General features: G+C 36.2%; 1 long non-coding RNA gene across 1 annotated transcript in view; it reads right to left on the bottom strand.

Annotated features, from left to right (window-relative positions):
* Positions 1 to 4,501: 4,501 nt before the first annotated feature.
* Positions 4,502 to 14,135, bottom strand: part of LOC102470828 (uncharacterized) — an 18,254-nt gene continuing 8,620 nt past the window's right edge. Inside the window, exon 4 of the long non-coding RNA XR_334675.1 lies at positions 4,502 to 4,673. This is a non-coding gene — a long non-coding RNA (uncharacterized LOC102470828). The remainder of the gene's footprint in view (positions 4,674 to 14,135) is intronic.

The raw sequence follows: 14,135 nt of genomic DNA, 5'->3' as shown, positions 1-14,135 counted from the left end.
AGACTGAACAAGAACACAAATGCTGTTGGCTCTGCCCCCGCTTTTAATAATCTGTATATTGTAATAGGAAGTTTAGGAACTGCTCATTCTGTAATACCTTTATTTGGATATAGTCAGTTTGAGGGTTGTCTAAATCCTAATAGGTCCGCTTTGCTCATATATCTCAAAATACTGTCAATTCATATAAACATAGATCTAAAAATGACAGTGATATTGTTATACTGATGGCTAGAACAAACACTGCAGTAGCTCAAAGTTTGGTAGCAAGAGTCTAGAGCTGGAAAGAAAGGTTTTTTCCTTTCTCCTTTCCCCCTCTTTTCTCCTGAAAGTGATTTCACATAATTTGTTTGGACATTTCTAGGTTCCAAATACCAAGCATAGTAAGGGAGACATTTGGTGATATCGGATGTCATTCTTTATTTACTTGTATTGCCTAATCTCAAGTTGGATAAGAATACATCAATTTTTGTGAATCTTTTCATTGGCAAAGTTGAATGTACTAAACAGAACAGTGAAGCCTTAAGTAAGCCCTGTGACATACATACAATCTCTGTACTTAAAAGATTATGCATTGTAAATCTTTTGATAGGGCCAAAATTAAATAACCATGAATTATTCAGTGACAAGCTGAAGGATTCAAGTGTAGATTGGTTAGGGTACTATTTGTTAAAGCTAAGCAAATAAGGGTTTGGCAGTGTGCCTCCTCCCTCCCTCTGTGGGTTGGGACTTTTCAAGCACTCTGAACCATGCCCTTCCTCTCTGCCTGCAAAAGTCTAAGTTGTAAGGTAGCTCAGTGAGAAATGTGGCATCGCCTTAGAAACTTTGTTTGGGTTTTTGGACAAGACCCAGGGAAATCCCTGAGAAATAACAAAGCAGTGTTGTTTATATACAAGAAAGAAACTTATTTATAGCAGATTTTAAGTACCTAATCCATTTTGCAAAGCATAATTAAGTAAAATAAACACCAAATTGTAAAACGGAATAATAAGTAAACCAAAAACAGATTCAGTACTAGTAGAGCAGTATACTCATAACCTAACTTGGGGTAAAGTTGCTATTACCTGATATGTATCAAAAAAAGTCACAGTAAGCAGAATTAAACTTGGGCTGAATCCTATTTAGCAACTTTCTACAATAGTTGTGAGGGTGTGGAAAATTTGCCTAACTTCTCTGCATCTCAGAGAATACACAGATGTTATTTTTGTTAAAAAAAAAAAAAAAAAGAAAAAAAAAGACAACAGCTGAAAGGTAGCATAGCAGTAAGACACAGAGCTCTGAAGGGTTCATCCACATGAGGAGGTTTTGGGCACGCATCTGGAGACCTCTCTGGTATTCCAAGCATGTGAGTGCCAGTGATCCATGGCTAGCTGAATCTGGGAGTGGATCCAGGTATCAAGACTGTTGAGGGTGCCATCTTTTTGTGTCTGTCTCTCTTGCTCATGGAAGAAACAAATACCTTTTGTAAGAAAGATGAAGTTAACTGTGGTCTAAATTAGTACCTCTACTGTGTTTATATCAGGGGAGAGTACTCCATCACTGTCATTCTGGGGATTCTGAATGCCGCTGGCCTTTCAAAACAACTTAAAGCAGTATACCTGCTGCCCTACTCATCTTCTTGCAAACCTTCCTTCTTTGATTTTTTTTTTCTTTTTGCTAATAAAGTCCATTATCTGCATTATTTCCTTGGGCAGATTCCTATATATCTACACCGAAGTTCTTTTTGTAGTACCTGGGCTAGAGGCTTTTCACTTCTCTATCCCATTCATGCACTTACTGATGAATTCAATTAATATTTTATTGAAGGCTTACTCTTTGCAAAATTTTGTACAAAGTACTATAAAACGTATAAATAGTCATGAGTCAGGGTTCAACTTCAAAGAATGTGTGATCAAGTAAGAGTAAAAAAGTATATGAAAAAAAACTACCAAATAAGATTTGAACAAATATTTAACAGTATAATGATAATAATTAATGCCAATTATTTGTTCCCAATCTGCCTCTACTTTCCTAGAAGCTTTTCATGTGTAGGTTGAGCATTCTTAATCTGCAATTCCATACGCTACAAAATTTGAAAGCTTTAAGGACAAATGGAATGGCAGCAGTGGAAAATTCCACACCTGACCTCATGTGCCAAGTAAAAAATTCTGCAGTACAAAGATATTGTATAGCATTACCTTGAGTCAGGGCCAGCAGTTGACATAATGGCTATGTTGCTGGACTCCCATGTAGCTGACCGAGGTTCAAGTCCTGGACCCGGTGGCTTAAACTCACACCTGGGTGTGGTCATCCCCCGGGGGATGATTTTTCTCAATTTCTGTCTCTCTGTCTCCCTCTGTCTTTCTGGCAAGTGCACGTACCCTATAGCAAAAACCTCCCCTCCCCCAAGAAAAAAAAGAATAAACATTACCTTGAGTCTACTATGTAGAGTGCATTACAAAGAATAAAGAATTTTGTGTTTAGGTTTTGATCTTATCTCCAAGATATTTCATTTGTATAGAAAAAGAAAAAACCCTAAGTACTTCTCATTCCAAGCATTTTGGATAAAGGATAGTAATTTATATTAATCCATTTAGTTCTAATTGAATCTGAAGGTTTGGCACTATTGCAATCTTCATTTTATAGATAAAGAAACTGAGGCATAAAGAGGATAAATAATTTTCTTAAAGTGGAACAACAAATGGCAGAGCAGTCGTTAGGAAGAAACACTGGGTGCTTTGGTTCATGTCGGGTCCTCGGGTGTTCTGTTGTCCACAAACTGAATTCACGTGCAGAACAGGTACCCGTGGAGCACCATTTTGAGGTGGAATTGACCTAGTATCAGGTTCTTGCAGCGTTTTATTTAGAGAAAAAATACACTTAATTACAAGTGGGTTGTTCAGGTAACATTTCTGAGAGAAGGTAACTTCCAACAAATTTCAGAAAGCGCAGATGGAATTTTTTGCGTACTATTTGATTTTCTTGATAATAAAAATGATATAAGTATACAAAATAAAGTTTAGAAAATAGTTAAAAGCACATAGAAGAAAATAAAAATTACTCATAATACCTATATTCAGAGTTAATAACCATTAACATTTTGCTGTATATCTTCTGGGTGGAAGTATGGGTGATTTCTCTTCTTCTTTGTGCTTAATGTATTTTTCAAACATTTGCAATGCAAAGAATTATGTTTACAATAAGAGAAATACAAAATAGCACAATACTTTAAAAATATATTTCCACTCACTAGTTCTACTTTTAGAAAGGGTTCCTTAAAGGAAAGTCAGAAATGAATATAGTGGAAATATATATACATATATCTGTGTTTCCATATAAAATCTTAGAAAAGAAATATATAAATATCTACTTTCTTTCTTTTTATTTTATTTATCCTGAATAGGAATGTAATACAATTTTATAATGTCCTACAAATTTGTTGGTATCATATATTGGGTTGTCAGGAAAGTTGTGACACTTTTTTATTGACAAACATAGAAAACTATGTCATGACTTTCCAGACAACCTAATAGTTACCATCTCATGTTACTACATTTTTCTTGTCTGTAATTCAAAATACTCCAAAATCAGAAAGTTTTCAAGACTAAATGTAACGCTACAAGTGAGAAATTCAATACCTGACCTCATGTGACAAGTCAAAATGCTGCAATACAAAAATATTGTATAAAATTACCTTGAGTCTGTGTATGTAGGGTGCATATAATGGAGAAAAATAGAGGAGAAGTGATTGGAGTATGGCCATCCCCCTGGTTGGTGATTTTTCACTTTCCTTCTCTTTCTGTCTCTCTGTGGTGAGTGCGCAAGCCCTATGGCAAATAAAAATAAAAAATAAAATAAAATAGAAATGAAACATAAATGAATTTATAGTACTAATATTACTCCATAATAATATTAATGCAATTTTTTTAGAGGTTTTGCTACTTTCTTTTTTGGTTTATGCCGACTACTGGTCCCAATATTAATATAATTAATATTCACATTAATTACAAATTTTTTAGCCAATAGTGTGTTTTTTAGACACTTAAACAGGGGGACAGAGAAACTGTCTACAAAGGCTGCACTCTCTTTCCATAGTGTTCAGTTGTTGGTAAGAAAGGGATGCTGAGGAACCGTAATGGGACCATAAGCAGTTGGCGTAATGGCTATATCACTGGACTCTCACGTAGTCGACTGTGGTTTGGGTCCCAGATGCTGTGGTTTAAACTTACGCCAGGCACATGTGCGTGCGTGCCCAAGATCCTAAGAGGAGAATGGAGAAGGGATTGCGGCGTGACCATTCCCCCGGGGGGGTGATTTCTTGCTTTCTGTCTCTATGTCTCTCTCTGTCTTTCTGGTGAGTGCTCGTGCCCTAGAGCAAAAACCTCTCTGGAGGGGAAAAAAAAAAAAAAAAGGGTTGCTCAGCTTGAACTTCATTTCCTAGCATTGCTTTGCATTTTGGTGAGTCCAGATTATTATGTCCTCTTAAACAGAACAAGGCAGAAATTATATATGCCACTTACAGAACTGGTCTTTAATGGACTCCTCCCCTTCACTCCTCTCTGATCTGTTGTTTCCTTTTCTCTGCCAACAGTGAGCCAAGTCTTCTAAGACTCAAAGAGATGACAACACCACCTGATATAAGGAGCAGGGTCTCTTTCACCACATGGAAGGCTCATCATCAAGTACCTGCATTGAATCTGGACAAGCAATGACTTTTATTACAATTCAGTATAAGGCAGGTGTTCCTGTGTTGAATCCTCACTTTAACAACTACAGAGTTTCCAAAGTTTTGTTCTTTCAAGTAAGATTTCAAAAATGGTTCATTGATTTTTTTTTCCTTTCAAACTACAAAAGTAATAGATCCTTTTTGTAAACTGCCTGATAACATAGAAATGTGCCAAGAAATTTTTTGTTTGTTTGTTTCTCCCTGCTCTTCCTTTTTTCTTCCATCAAACTCTCCCTTCTACACATTCCAGGAACCCCTATGATCAATATTTGGTGTTGATTTTTCCATATTCTGTGCTCATTCCTAATGCATATAAACTCAAATATTTGCTACATATATGTATAATTTTCTAATTTTAAAAATACAAACAAATTAAAGGTAGACTGCAGAGTATGAAGTATGAATCCGTTTTGTGCAAAAAGAAGAAAAAAGCCTAGCCTTTTAAATGAAAAAATGAACATCCTTATTGAAAAATGATTTTTTACATTCCTGAAGAATATTTTATCAGATAAAACATCAAAAGTGGAATCAACAGGTAAAAGGACAGTCACAATTTAAAGTTTATTGATCCACATGCAAAACTGCCCTTCGAAAGGACTTGGACGCATCTCACACTTGTCCCAGACTTCGTGCTGCTGTAGTTGTTTCTGGGTAGCCATGGTTGATATCACCACAAAACTGTTTGTTTCATTATATCAGTTGTTTAATTCAACTAATTTCCTTTCCATTTCAGTGTGGTATCTTGTAATTATCTTTCTTCCTTTATTTCAGAGAATCTTTGTTTTAATTATTTTATTGAGAATACAGTTTGAGTTTAAATTATGTATCAAAAAATTTAATTATACAAGCCTATCTTCTTAGTTATTTTTATGTGGAATATTCTTTTCAGTGTCTCTAAAGGTTTTTGATTTTATTTATTTCTTGGTTGGTTGACTGATTGGCTTTGTTTTCTTCATTATTCATCCTTGATTCTAAGTCTGATATTTACCCATAAACAGTGTAAGTCAATTGTTTTTGAGACCTCTATTAACTCCCTGGGTGATGGTATAAGGCTCTGCTCAGCTTTCAAGCTATAGAGTGGATGAGATGATCAGATTATAGGTATCTGAGAAATGTGAGAAGGATATGTGAACATGTGCACATTTCATGTCACTATTTCTCTTCCGCTTTGAAGAAATCAAGGGCATAAAAAAGTCATCGAAATGGAAAAACTTAGGGAATATTTAGCCAAAATGTCTAAGAGAAATAATAAAGAGTTAAGCTGAAGTCAAGGCCAATGTAGAGAGCCTTGAAAACCAGAGAGGAATAAAAACTAACATTTGTATTATGTTTTACAGTTTCTAAATGCATTGACATGAATTCTTTATTTATTCTTAAAATAATGCCGGGACATAGATATTATCTTTTTCTTTTAAATGGGCCTGAAAATGTTTATGTTTTATGTGCAGGTCATTCAAGATAAGCCAGGATTTAATTCTGAGCCTTCCTGATTCCATAGCCCTATGTGTATTCTTCTACCCTCTGCCGCCTCAAAGGGAATCATAATCAAAGATTCACTTTGTATGGTGCACAATCCATTTGTAATGTACATGATGAACTACAAAGGGAAGATTCCTGTCTTGGTCTGTTTTGACTCCTGTAACACATTGCCACAGACTGAGTAATTGATAAACAACAGAAATTTCTTGCTCTGCACACAGTCCTGAAGTTTGGAAAGTCCAAGATCATCATTTAGTGAGAACTCGCTCTTTTCTTCATAGATGACACCTCCCACTTTATTCTCACATGGTGACAGGAGCAAACAAGCTCTATTTGGCTTCTTTGTAACAATCCATTCACAGGGGTGGAGAAGTCATGCCCTAATCATCTAAAAGACCTGCCTCCTAACATTATTCCATTAAAGATTGAGTTTCAGCATATGAATTCTGGGCACAAATATTCAGACCAGAGCAATACCAAAGAGGGTCTTTTCTTTCTTCTAGTAAAGCTTATGCAAATAAGTAAGTGTAGTCAAAATACAGCAACGCACTTAGAAAAATGGGTGTAGAGATAGCATATGTAGATTCATATCCTCACTTATCACTATCAAACCACATAATTTTGGGCAAATTACTTAACATTTCTGTGACTCAATTTTCTCATACTTAAAGTATTTACATTACAAGGACGAGCAAGTGGAGTGGTGATTAAGGTGCTGGACTCCCACATGGTCTACCGCAGTTTGAGTCCTGGACCTGGTGGCTTGAAAATCACACTGGGTGCCTTTGTATGCATGCTCAAAATCCTGGGAGGAGCCTGGAAGAGAAGGAATTGCAGCACAGCCATCCTCGGGGGTTGATTTTTCACTTTCTCTCTCACCGTCTCTGTTTATCTCTTTCTAGTAACTGCATGTGCCCTATGGCAAAAACCTTTATAAAAGTATTTACATTATAGAGTTATTTTGAAGTTAAACAAGTAAATGCATGTAAAGTACTTATGATAATACAGAACATGTAGAAGACTCTCAATAAGTTGTATCTATTCTTATTTTAGAGCAACCAACTGTAAGGCAAGTCCTTAGTGGGACAATTTTCATACATCTTTCCTAGTCTCATCAAATAGTTATTTCCTGTTTAGAGAGCATGAGCAGATCTGAGAGGAGGATCTAACACCCTTCTGGTGAATCTTACTTTTTAAATTTATTGTAACAGTTATTGTCTTAATTTTTTTATATGCAGATATTTTATAATCTTAATTATGTTGAGAGACACTGGAGGGATGGTTTCTTTTTGTCTTTTGTACTTACCCATCATAGCTAGTGCTATCGTTCTGGGTCGAGAATAGAGGAAGTGCTCAGTGACTGTTCATCGCAGCAATGTGAATAATGATGTTGGTAACATCAGTAGATGAGAAAGCAGAGTGAAAGAAAAACTAATTTGTTTCTGAAGAAAATATCTTACAGACTTCTAGTCTGGGGAAAAGTTCTACTGCCTTATTCCCCACAGGAAAAGTCCAGCATGGAGTGGTCTAGACTCTACTTTGATCTAGTCTACAAAGAGTAGAATCATTCTCATTACTTTGCTTACTGCTCTTCTATGCTCTACAGAACCTACACTGTATATGAATGAGGAAAGATACTCTGAGAAACTGAATCAGTGTTTTTACTCACTGTTGCTGACACACCCATGTTGGGGGGTGGGTAACCTATATATTGAAAAAGAGCACTTATTGCATTTTAGTGTTTAAATTATCTTTTGCACTTTATCTGAAACTAAGAGTGAGTTTGAGACAAATGGTGAAGAAAGATATCAATTAGTTATTAAGGCATCTAAACTTTCCAACAAGATAACATTTTTCATACATCACTCAAGATTTTCTAGAGCATGATTTTATTTATATATATATAACTTTAATATGTTATAAGGAGCACATGCTTCCTGAAGAGAGAGCAAGAAGACACCCACTATATTTCTTCTCCATTCTCCTCTCGGGATTTTAGGCATGCGTGTACTTTTGCCTGGCCTGTTTTTCAAGCCGCCAGGTCTGGAACTCAAACAGTGCAGTCAGCCATGTGGGATCCAGGCACCTTAACTTAATCATGTCACCTATCTGGCCCATGTTCATGATTCTTCAGTCATAGGTTAAGGCAGGAATATGTCACAGGAATTGTTTTTGATATTTTCAGACCTGCAACTTCTTTTTTTAAAAAAAATTATTTTATTTAACTTCATTTATTTATTTTAACCTGACCAGAGAGGGACAGAGTGAGAGAGAGTGAGAGAGAGACACACACAGAAAGTGAGATAGCAAGTCACAAGCTCCGGGACTCATAAAGTGGTAGGCCATGTGGGAGTCCAACACCCTTAACCACCACACCACCTGCTGGCCCCAGACCTGCAACTTATTAATGACCCTTGTGCGTAGTAGTGTGCTCCAGAATTTGCCAGGAGGGCTTGCTCGTGAGTGCTCAGTAAGTACATGTGCATAGATAAATGATTGCAAGGCAGTCATTAGTCAATATGAACCAATGAGATTTCTCTGTATTCTAGTTTGTTTTTTTTTAAAGAATTTTTTTAACTTTTTATTATTTGTTTTTTAATTTGCTATAGGGCACATGCACTCACCAGAGAGAGAGAGAGAGAGACAGAGAGAGAGGGAGTGAGAGAGAGAGAGGGCAAGTGAGAAAGCAAGCTACCAGGTCCCAAACACAAACCATGGTCAGCCTTGTAGGAGATCAGTGCCTTTTAACCAGCATGCCACCTGCTGTCCTCCTCTCTCCCATATTCTACTTTAAAAAACACATATGTCACAAGTGAGTTTAGCTTTTTAGAACCAAGTCTACATTTTTATTACTACTAGTCATAGATCCTTGTGTTTGCACTGTCACCATTTTTCTATTTCTTATACCAAAGCCACACCAAATGATATAATTTAAGCGTAATATGCCAGGGGAACAGAAAAGATGGTGACATTTTGAATTCCAAAAGAATGAGGATGAGGCTAACAGATGGTGTGATGGTTAAGGTGCTGGACTCCCACTTGGCCCACATGCGGTTTGAGTCTCAGACCTGGTGACTTTCTTTCTCACTTTCCCTCTCTTTCTCTCTCTCTCTCCCCGTATGTGTCTGTGTCTCTCTCTGATCAAATTAAACTACAATAATAATAAATAAAATTAAAATAATTCTTTAAAAAAAAGAATGAGAGGACCAGCAGTTAGCCTACTGGCTATGTCACTGGACTCCCATGTAGTCGACCACGGTTCGCATCCTGGACCCGGCGGCTTAAAACTCACGCCGGGTGCGTGTGCGTGCGTGCCCAAGATCCCTAGAGGAGAATGGAGGAGAAGGGATTGTGGTGTGGACATCCTCCCTGGCTGGTGATTTCTCGCTTTCTGTCTCTCTGTCTCTCTCTGTCTGTCTGACGAACGCACGTGCCCTATACCAAAAACCTCAAAAAAAAAAAAAAAGAATGAGGAGGTTCTATTAATGAAAAGATATTTAGTTTTTAGACTCAGCAATGAAAAGTTCATTCAGGATATTGGATGACTAAGAAATACCTCACTTAGAGGATGAATTTTCAGTAAAAGGCTGCAGGAGGTAGAGGAGTAAACCATAAGGTTATTTCTTTAAAAAAAAATGCTCTAGAGAGTAGAAAAGGCAAGAGTAAAGTAAACCTGAAGGCTTTTAAGTGTATTTAAGTAAAAATATTCAGTTGTTTTATTTTTTAAATGAAGTCTTATTCAGAGAGGACTCAAGAATGTTGTATTTAAGGAATGTATGGTTTAAAGTATCTTAATGATAAAAACTCAAAAATCTGATACTGCTCTGTTCAGCAAATTTTCTTACACTTTTGATATGCTCATGTATATTAAGAGCATAAGAACTTCAAATTTCCGAAGTTCATCTTGACAGATAATAATCATTTTTGAATATAATTGATGGTAGCACTTATTGAGAGTGACCAAGCATTTAATAGTTTCACTCTTCATCTCCCTAGAACTGTAGGAAAACAGAGGGATTATAAATACTTGGCCTGGTATGGTCAAGTTTTATAATTCATTTATTATGAAAAATAGATTGAGACAATGAAGTTGTCATATGTTAGCCTGTTAGTCTCAAAGATCCAGTTAATGTTTAATAATGTTTACATATCTGAAATGAAAAGCCATGGATTGACTTGATAATGTCTAACAGCTGCTAAGATCTGATACTTTTGTAATGGCTTCAAAGAAACTGGATCAAAAAGGAATTCTTTAATAGAGTACTTCACACATTAACCTCCTTTAGAGGAACCAGTTCAATTGACTTCATTTTGTAGATAAATCCTCAAATTCATCTAAGAAACCTATGTAACCCCTACTGTTGTTCAAATGTAAGAGGGATATAAATGAGATCAAGAATGTGTGTACTTGGCCAATTGTACATGTGAAGGTATTACTATTCTCAGTTGTTAGCACTCTAGGACTCATTTCTATAAAATGGTGTTAACATATTACACTTGTGGAGACTTAAATCTGCAAAGCTTTTTTTCTACATTTTTCTCATTTACTTCTCTCATACGTTAAAAAAATAAATACTATTGGGGCCAGCAGGTGGTATGGTGGTTAAGGCACTGGACTCCCACATGACCAACAATAGTTCAAGTCCCAGACCTGGCAGCTTGCGTCCTAACCCCCACCTCAGCTCTTATGACTATAAAAAATAAATAATTTTAAATAGATACTATTTTTCCAATAATAATACTTATAATGGATAAAAATAAGTTATTTATCTCAACTCTAAAGCTAGTAAATAAATGAAGAGCAATGACTAGAGCCCAGGTCTTCTGAGTTTCAGACCATGACATTCACCACTAAATTATTTTATTAGAATTCAAGACCAAGTATGTCAGATAGTCAATAACCTTATAGTTTTCTCATCTATCAAATAGGTATAATATTGGGACCAGCAATTAATATAATGGCTATGTCGCTGGACTCCCATGTAGTCGACCGTGGTTTGAGTCCCAGACCCGGTGGCTTAAACTCATGCTGGGCGTGTGTGTGTGCGTGCCTGAGATCCTGAGAGGAGAATGGAGGAGAAGGGATTGCGGCATAGCCATCCCCCTTGGGGGGTGATTTTTCGCTTTCTGTCTCTCTGTCTCTCTCTGTCTTTCTGGCAAGTGCACATGCCCTATAGCAAAAAACCTCTCCAAAATAAATAAATAAATAAATAAATAAATAAACAAACAAACAAAACCAAAAATAGGTATAATATTAACTCTCCAGCTTACATAAAAAAATTAAGACTAAATATGAGTTATATCCCCAAGCTATATGAATTGTTTTTCACAAGACAGTTTATAAATTATTCAATTTTTGAAGGCCTCCTCTTTCTTTACATGGGTCCATTTGCATTCAAATTGCTCATGTACAATTTTGAAAACTGACCAAGGAGTAACATTTTTTACACTCAGTTTTACATACAAAGCCCCTTCCTCCAAACTACAGTTGACTGTCATTTTTAAGGTTTGACTTGAAATTTGTTTTCCTGCCCACATTCCTATTTTCCACAAATGGCGTATTATTAGTGTAAACAAGGGCATTTAAAATACTGAAACTAATCACTTCATAAAAGGTTTCAAAAGTTTTCAAACTTTGTGCTATGTCTGAAAGACTATCAGATAGATCAATGTGGGTTATTTGCATTAAAAGACAGAAGAGCACCCTTCTAGTCAGTTCAGGCCGCTATAATGTGTACCAAAGACTGAGTGACTTAAACATTTATTTCTTACATTTCTAGAGGCTGGAAGGTTGACAATCTAGGCTCTGGCAAATCCAGTGCCTAGTAAAGGCATAATTTCTGATTTTCACGGCCATTTTCTTATTTTATCTTCTCATGGCTGAGAGAAAAAAATCATCTCTCATGTTCTTTCCTGTAAGGGTACTAACCTCCTGTAGGAGGGCTCCATCCTCATGGCCTAGTTACCTCCTAAGGGCCCAACTATCAACCTGGGAGTTAGGAGTTCCAAACAGAAATCTTGGGGGAACACAAACATTCACTTCTTAAGAAATACCCCAGGGAAAACCATCTCAAGGAGAGAAAGTGTGAGGAACAAAGTTTGAACCAAGGGGTTAGTGTTGCTCGTCAATCCAATTGTCCTCTAATCCTCTCCAAAGCATTACTCCCTTAATTCTGAAATCAGGAACAGTTAAAAACACTTAAACAGTTATTTTACTAAATTCTCCATAATCCAAAGAATACTGAGTGCCAGAATTAGATCACAAGTGAGAGGGAATGCTCTATGCGGACTTACCTCTTTAGAAGAAACACATTGAAACAGGTTGTGGGCTATACTCAAGAACTAAAGTGGCAAAATGAATAACAAGGAGAGGGGGATGCATTTTGAAATTTTCATAATGAGAAAATTCATAAGCCTTGAGATCCAAATCCAGAAAGCAGGAACCTGGTGAAAGCCAAGAAATATTTAAGTGGAAGAGTTTCTAAGCATGAGAACTAAATTGGAGGAATTGAAGGCCTTGGATTCGAAGAGATTGGCAGGGTCACAGCAGCACTTCCCCAGGTCACGCCAGTCTGGGTGTTATAGTAATAGAAGGAAGAGTGTTTCTTTAGTTCTCTGTCAGGGCTGGCTGCTATGACCTATGAAAGTACTTGTAACATTGTACTTGGACATTTGAGTTATGGCAGGTAACTTGAACTCAGAAGAGCACAGAAGATCCAAAAATACATTTAATAAACTGCTTCACTTAAAAACAATATTGGTAAAAATATCTCACATTGTTTAGAAAGTTATCATTTGGTTTAATTTAGTATGATCTGTTTTAGTAAAGTAAGGTTTATTTTATTTGTTTAAACTTCGGAGTATTTTCTGAAAAATAATTGTTTCTTGAAATGACTATGCTTTCTTCCATTGTTGAGAAAGAGGTACAAATTAACTTTTCAGTTTATTTGTTTTCTACTTCGTTGGACTGTTGACTCTAATTAGATATTTGAACTAATCATAAGTACTCTGAATTTACTCTTTTTTGGACAGTCACGATAATGTCTGAAGTTGAGACTTGCAGGACAAGCAGAACAAGTCAAAGAATAATTATTCCCTTTTAGGAAATATTTTTAAAAATTTTAATTATATTATCACTCTGACTATTGTAAGAAATTTCCACTTAAGTGGCAGAAACATAGAGAAGTTTCATGCTTTCTATTTTGATTTAAAAATTTTGAAAACTATGTTTGAGTTGTATATGTAAAAAAATACTTTTTGGAAAATTATACATTGTAAAATTACATTATAAATATTTTAGCTAACTTTTTGTGACACTCTCTTATTTGATGAAAAATATATTTTCTACACATGAACAGCCTCAAATGCACCAACACCCCACCTATTCTCAAAAACATTTAAGTTATATTTTTAAAAAAATATAAACTTTGGGGCCAGCAGATGGCATAGTGGTTACATTAGTGGACTCCCACATGGCCAACAGTGGTTCCAGTCCTGGACCTGGTGATTTCATACCACATGGGGCATGTGTGTGCATGCCCAAGATCCTGAAAGGAGAACAGAGGAGAAGGAATTGAAGCTTGGCTGTCCCCCCTAGGGGGTGATTTCTCACTTTTCCTTTCTTGGTCTCTCTTTCTCTCTCTCTTTCTCTCTCTCTCTCTCTCTGGCAAGCACATGTGACCTAAGGCAAAAACCTCTCAAAAAAAAAAAATCTAAACTTTTTAAAAAGAGAAACAGAATAGGCAATAACTAAATAATTAATAGGTCCTACGTACTTAGGACTTAGGACAATTATGTCAGAAAATTTAAACAAAACTGGTATAATTTTTTAAAAACAATTTGCCAGAGGGCATTTGCACTCACTGTAGAGAGACAAAGAGAGACAGAGTGAGAAAATGAGAAAACATGAAACATCCCCATGGTAATGACTGCGCTACTGTCCCTTTTCTCCCAT

The sequence above is a fragment of the Tupaia chinensis genome, unplaced genomic scaffold (genome assembly GCF_000334495.1).
Source record: "Tupaia chinensis unplaced genomic scaffold, TupChi_1.0 Scaffold000263_1, whole genome shotgun sequence".
NCBI lineage: Eukaryota > Metazoa > Chordata > Mammalia > Scandentia > Tupaiidae > Tupaia > Tupaia belangeri.
The sequence above is the reverse complement of the archived record's forward strand: the minus strand, read 5'-3'. Positions and strand labels throughout refer to the sequence as shown.